Below are 6,977 nucleotides of genomic sequence, written 5' to 3'. Positions count from 1 at the left end.
TTTCTCTCACCAGTGGCTACTGGTGCCCATCCCCCGCTCTTCCAGTAGACCCAATGGAGTCTAGTCCCCAGCTAGTTTACTGGTGAAAGAAAGGGGCATAGAAACCCCCTTCCCAAAGTTCAGTGATGGGCACAGCTGATTAACGATCATGGATTTATTCACAAATTCAGATTGCTGGAGGCCAGCTCTGAGGGAGGTCATTGTTTCAACCCACCACAAACAAAGTGATAGCTGGATAAATAGAAAATACTCAATATAATCCTTTAGGTAAAAATGCTTAGTACAGTCTTCAGTAACTAGAAATATGTGGTCGTTGTTTTATGATCACTTCCCTCAAGCAGTCTCAAAGTTATTTTAAGTATAAAGAGCCCTTGTTGAAATAGTTTGCTGTTGGTCTAATCTCAACAACAATGAAATTTACTCTTGTTCCTAGAAACCCTCCCTTGCTCTGCTTGCAGGAATGGAGCATCATATGAACAAATATCAGCACTTTCCTCCTGAATGGGCAGCAAAGAAAGAAGTTCCTACCAGATAAAAGGATATGTCAATTAAACACAATGAAGCAAGCAACTGTTACTCAATTTTAATGAATCCTGTGACTTTTACTTAGTTTTTTATTATTTTATTTTATTTTATTATTTTATTTTATTTTATTTTTTATTTTATTTTATTTTATTTTATTTATTTTATTTATTTTATTTTATTTTTTTATTTCATTTCATTTCATTATTTTATTTTATTTTATTTTATTTTATTTTATTATTTTATTTTATTTTATTTTATGCTTTCTTCTTGACCTTTGCCATTTCTTTGCCTGTTTGAGTTAGAAAAGTCCAAACCACCTTTCCCACTCCAAACTGGTCTTGGAAAGATTTTTTTTCCTCCAGTTCCTTGATGATGCATCATCAACAAACTCACCTACCCACCAAATCGAAGAGACTGCTTCTCTGTTAGATGCAGGTATCAGGTGGGCCTGACAGTATAAGACCATGTTTTTTGATGGTAACAAAAGCCTGGGGCAGAGGAGACTTAAAGATGCTGTCCTTCCTCAGATCTGAGGACAATTAGCTAAGGGGCTGCATTTGCTTGGCAGTCCAAGAAAGCTCAGTTTTCAAGAGCCATGGAAGAAGTCTTGGCACTACTCCTGACCCCCTCCCATGGCACTTTGGAGCAGGTTTGTAATCTTGGCATGGGTCCCTAGCCCTGTTTTAGCTGGAAATGACTGATTTGGGAAACTCTTCTCTGGTGCCTCTCCTCCTATAATTTTCCCTCCAAGCAAAAGCAACTTGAGACAAGGACAGGAGTATAAAATTTTACAGAGGTGGACACTGAGGCAAAAACTTATTGGCTTCAAACACTGGAGAGGACGGTCTGTCTCTTGGGAAACAAGGGGCAAACAAATTCCTGTAAACAGAGGAACTACAAAACAGCTAGCAGGCAAAATCCCAGGATAAGACAGAAATTCCAGAAAGGCAAGGAATACCCTGCATAGTGCATTTGCCTTGGGCAGACCTTCCTGATAGGAAGGTTAAAGTTCAAGGAAATCTCTCTTATCACCAGCTGGTTAAAAAGTCAAGAAACAAACACCTCAGAGAATAAAACCCAGAGTTAACATTTTAAAATATTGAAGCATATAGTGTGCAACAAGAGTACAAGACAAAGATACAGGAAATGATGGCCCATGCAAAGAAAAAGGATAAAAATAAAAATAATACCAACAAAGAGGATGAGAATGTGAACATACTGAACAAATCCTTTGAAAACAATGTGCTTAGAAATACTCAAAGAGAGAGTGGCTCCTCAGCATGTGTGCTGGTGGGTGTGGCTTCTGGCTCATTTCCCCCTTTCCCTCACCTCCTGGCCTGGTGGCACCCAGATCCTCCACAGCCACTCTGTCTCTTCCCTCCCCCATTCCTTCTTCCTCTCCCTTCTTTCTTCCACCTTCCCCTCCTCAATGTCATCAGACCACTCAGGACCTCCAGATGGAGGACAAGCTCAGTATAGCAGCCAGGAGTTTCCTAATCACATAACATCTCAGAACTGAACCAAAACAAAATTGTTACCGGAGCACTCTGTTTAAGATGTTTATAATGCAGCTACTCTTGGAGGTCAACCTCTGGCAATTGAAGGAACTGATATTTAAAAAGCCCAACATACAGCTGCTGCCAAAATTTTGGAAGGTACAAAATTTCTAAACCCTAACAACACAATCCCAATCAAATTCCAACAGTCTTTCTTGCAAAAATGGAAAAGCCAATAATCAGATTTACATAGAAGGCTAAGTGGATCTGAATGGCTAAAGCTGTCTTGAAAAATAAGACGAAAGTTGGAAGACTCACAATTCCCAATCTTGAAACATAATACAAAGTCGCAAAAATCAATACACCACGGAACTGGCACAAAGACAGATATATAAACAAATAGAATTTAACTGAGAGCTCAGAAATCAACCCTGATATTTATGGCCAACTATTTTTGTTTTTAATTTAAAAGATTTTCCATTTCATGTTTATTGTTAGTGCTTCAATATAGAACATTTTGTAATGATCAATACATGTGAACATCAACAGTTTATTCATCAAACTCCAAGTACCTATTTTTTTATAAATACTGATTTTCCCCAAACAAAATAACCAAACAAATCACAACTTATGGTGATGGTGATACCATTAGCATAATTCACCCAAATTACAATAATAGAAATACTTAAAATCATGCACATTATTTGACCAGTTCATAAAACTCTTTTTCTAATTTTACAAACTTTCCCAGTGTATGCAAGAATACATGATAGAATTAAACTACAGAATTCACTTTAGAACAGTAGTAAGATATTTTTCCCATTTTGTATTTAATTTGTTTTCATCTGTTAAAACAATATGGTGGGGACTGTGTTGAGAGAGGTGAAGAAAAAGGAGCTTCCAGTTCATGGTTTCAACATGTCTGAAAACATTTTTAAAAAGTAAAGGAAAAACATCAAGAGCAAAAATATAATAGAAATAAGAGTCTTTCAGCAATATGAACACATGAGCAGTTATTTCATCAATTGCTTCCATGGGAGAGAGGTCTTCCTGAAGAATCCTTTGTTTATAGAATTTTTGGTAAGATAGAGTTGGCTACCTCCAGTGATTCATGTTTTACTAAAACAATATCATAAGCTCCCATGTACTTTTCCAAAGTTCATCCACTCTATCATTTAGATAATCAATTTTCAGAATGTGTTCAACATTGGCCACTCCATCAGCCATTCTTACATCTCCTTGGGAGTCTCTCAGCAGAATTATGTTCCTATCGTCTGTGAGTTGATTGAAATATTCTGTGTTCTTCAAGGCACCATCATGTTTATCAAATACATGAATTAATTATCCTTTAAATCCTTTGAACACCCCATTTGCATCAAAATCCATGAAGTTGGATACTACTGTGACACTTGGATGATTAACACTGGCCTGACATAACTTCCTCTAATACATCACCAATACCAGCTGAAAATATGAATACAGGGATTCTGTGCTATTGGAGCTTATCAAAGAAATTTTCATATCCTTCCTTGAGCATAACATCTGATTCTTCCACAACTTCTTTCAGTTTAACTTTTGGTAAAGCTTGCTCAGAAAGCAAACCATGTGACAGTATACCATTCTACCAAATAAGGGCACTTCTCTTCTATGTAAGAATAGGATCACCTTCAATAGCATAATATTTTTCTTTAGTTGTAGTAATTTTCGTTGACATTCATCTGTCTTCAGTTTACAGTTGTCAATGCTATTATGACACGTTGGTCATCTTTCCCCTTTGTAGGAAAATCTACTTAATAGCATGTCAAACTCTTATTACCTGAAGTTTGGCAGCCTCTCCTTTGTTAAGACCAAAAAAAAATATTTTACTGTTGCAGAGTTCTTGAGACGAACTGAACATTTCTGAAATTCTGGCATCATTTTCACATTTCACATGTACAGAAGACTCTTAATTGTTCATTGGTCATTTCTTGATTATTCAATCTTCATCTCAATGATCTTGGTCTTCAGCCCTATCTTCCTCTTCAAGGTGAATATGTCCTGGGCCAGCACCACTCCTGCCACCAGGGCACACATACTGGCACTCACTGCTGAGCTCAACCTCCCCAAAGCCTCCAAATCCCAGCCCTCACGAATCTCCCAGCAGAGAATTGGAGGAGCTAACCTGGGTCTTTGGTATGGCAGGCAAGAATTTTGCCACTGAGCCACCGTCGCTCCTCTTCGGTCCACTGATTTTTAACTGATTTTGAATGTGAAGACCACTCCATTGTCCGATCAGAAAGAATGGTCTTTTCAACAAATGGTGCCAAGAAAACCGGACTCTATTTGCCAAAAAAAAAGGAGGCCCTCTACCTCAAATATCATACAAGAATCAACTCAAATTATTCAGACCCCTAAATGTAATAGCTGGAACAGTGAAACTCGCAGAAGAAAACGGAGGGCAATATCTTCAGGACTTTGTGCTAGGCAATGGTTTCTTAAAGTTTACACACAAAGCACCAGCAACAAAAGAAAAAATAGGTAAGTGAGTCCTTATCAAAATCAAAATCTTTTGTGCATCAAAGGACTTTATCATGAAAGTGAAATGACCTCAAAGAAAATGGGAAAAATGTTTGGAAACCACATATCCAACAAAAGTTTAATTCCCAGAGTATATACATAGAAATCCTTTAACTTAACAACAAATACAGGCAACCCAATTTAAAAACAGGCAAAATTGTTGAATTGGCATCCTTCCAAAGAAGATATACAAATGGCCAGGAAGTATATGAAAAGTTTCTCAACTTGAATAGCCATCAGGGAAATGCAAATCAAAACCATGATGTGATGCCATTTCATACCCATTAGAAGAGCTGCTATTAAAAATGGAAAATAGCAAGTGTGGGAGAGTTTGTGGAGAAATAGGAACACTCACTCATTGCTAGTGGCAATTCAAAAGGATGCAGCAACTGTAGAAGACAGTTTGGTCGTTCCTCAGAAGGCTCAGTAGAGAATTGCCATATGATCCAGCAATCCCATTACCAGGTATATATATATAAAAGAATTGAAAGCTGGAAACTGAGCAGATATTTTCACACAGTTGGCATTACTCTCAATAGCCAAACATGGAAGCAACCCCAAATGCCATCGACAAATGAACAGATAACAAAATATAGTATATACACACAATGGAATATTATCAAGCTGTAGAAAGCAATGAAGTCCTCATACATGCAACAACATGGATGAACCTTGAAGGCATGTTGAATGAAGTAAGCCAGAGACAAAAGAAAAATATTTTATGTTCTCACTGATTTTAAATAGTCAGAATAAGCTAAAGTCATAGAGTTAAAATTTAGAATACAGTTTACCAGGGAATACAGTAGGAGTAGGGATGGGAAGTTAAGGCTTAAAATGTATAGGTTACCTATTTGGAATAATGGTAATGTTTTGGTATTGGATGGGTGATGATGGTAGCAAACAGTTGTGAATGTAATTAACAGCGCTGAAGCATATCTGAATGGGATTAAATGGAGAAATCTTAAATTGTATATGTGCTAACAGGATACATTTTTTTTTAAATCCATGCAACTACACTACAAAAACAGTGAACCTTAAGTGAAAACAATTGTACAATTGTAATTGTGCTATTACCAATTGTAACACATATTCCACACTAATGCAAGGTGTTAATAATAGAGCATGTATGGAAATCTTATATTTAATGTATGATTATTTGGTAAACTCCCAATTTCTCTCTTAAAGGAAAAAAAAAAAAAAACAAATCAAGCCTCTTTCTTTACCTGAATTTACTAGAACTTGAAAGAATCTTGAGGCTAAATGCTAGTAGTGTTTGTAAGATCAGTAAATGAAAGGTTGGAGTTTAGTGCTCTGCTCTGAAATTACTAAGCAAATTTGAATGAGGAATAAGTTATTTTGTGTGGTAATAAAGTGGTTCATCTACTTGACTACAGCTTCTTGCAAAATTGCTGTGATTTTCTTCAGTTTCTGTGAATAAACAGGGAAAATTCCCTGTTTAAGTCATGTTTTAAAAAATAGTATTTGCTGTTAAATTAACTATAAAGCTCTTATAAATATCAATTAATTTATTTTCTATCACAGGAAAGAACTATACAATTATATACAAGTAGGAAAAGTGAAAGTGTTCAAGAAGGGGAGGGTACCTATAGGAAAGGCAGAGCTCTTGTGCTTGCATTCCATTGTCTTTGCATCCATAGTACCAAGCCCATACTTCTATGACCTAATAATAACTTTGATTTGCCACTTAATATTCCAATAGATCCCCCTTGGTGATGAAAACTTCTCAGTCATGTATTTTCAGTGTCTGATACATTTGGGATGATAGTCACATCTCATTAACTATCTCTTAAAATGCATTGGTACCTAATACTAAGGGAAAAATCGGTCATTGACATACTGGAACAAATTATCAGGGAAAAGAGCTCACCAGCTACAATTTTTCTTTGAGAAGAAAGTCTAAATCAGGAAAAAGTTAGACTTCATATTTCAAAAGTAAAATCATTAATTTATGATTTTTGTTCTTTAAGAATCCAAAAAAGTACCAAACATAAAACTTATAAAAGTTACACTTTCATATTTAAATTTCTTAAAAGTTTAAGTGCATCTGCTTGCTAAAGCATGTTCAATGATCCTTTTAAATGTACATAATTTATATTTTTCAATGATTCATTCAGTCACAAATTGATAGCACGTTAAGATTAGTGACTATAGCCTGATGCACTTCATAATTCAATAATTTTCGAATCTTGTTAAATGCATATTTTTAGACATTTCATTCCAGCAATATTTCATTTTTCTCCTTTATCATCATAAGTGAATGTCATTTTCACATCCAATTTAAATTAATCCAATCTGTTGTTTTATGAAATCCTAAATATGCATATCTGCCATCTGTTATTGTTTTATAACTTGCAATTGCTCTAAAGAACCCCATCCATG

At 35.7% G+C, this 6,977-nt stretch overlaps 1 pseudogene; it reads right to left on the bottom strand.

Annotated features, from left to right (window-relative positions):
• Window positions 1-3,087: 3,087 nt before the first annotated feature.
• Window positions 3,088-4,124, bottom strand: LOC143665323 (cytosolic 5'-nucleotidase 3A pseudogene; annotated as a pseudogene).
• Window positions 4,125-6,977: the final 2,853 nt, after the last annotated feature.

Source organism: Tamandua tetradactyla, chromosome 21 (assembly GCF_023851605.1).
Source record: "Tamandua tetradactyla isolate mTamTet1 chromosome 21, mTamTet1.pri, whole genome shotgun sequence".
Taxonomy (NCBI): Eukaryota; Metazoa; Chordata; class Mammalia; order Pilosa; family Myrmecophagidae; genus Tamandua; species Tamandua tetradactyla.
Note: the sequence above shows the minus strand (reverse complement) of the source record. Positions and strands in the feature narration are given on the sequence as shown.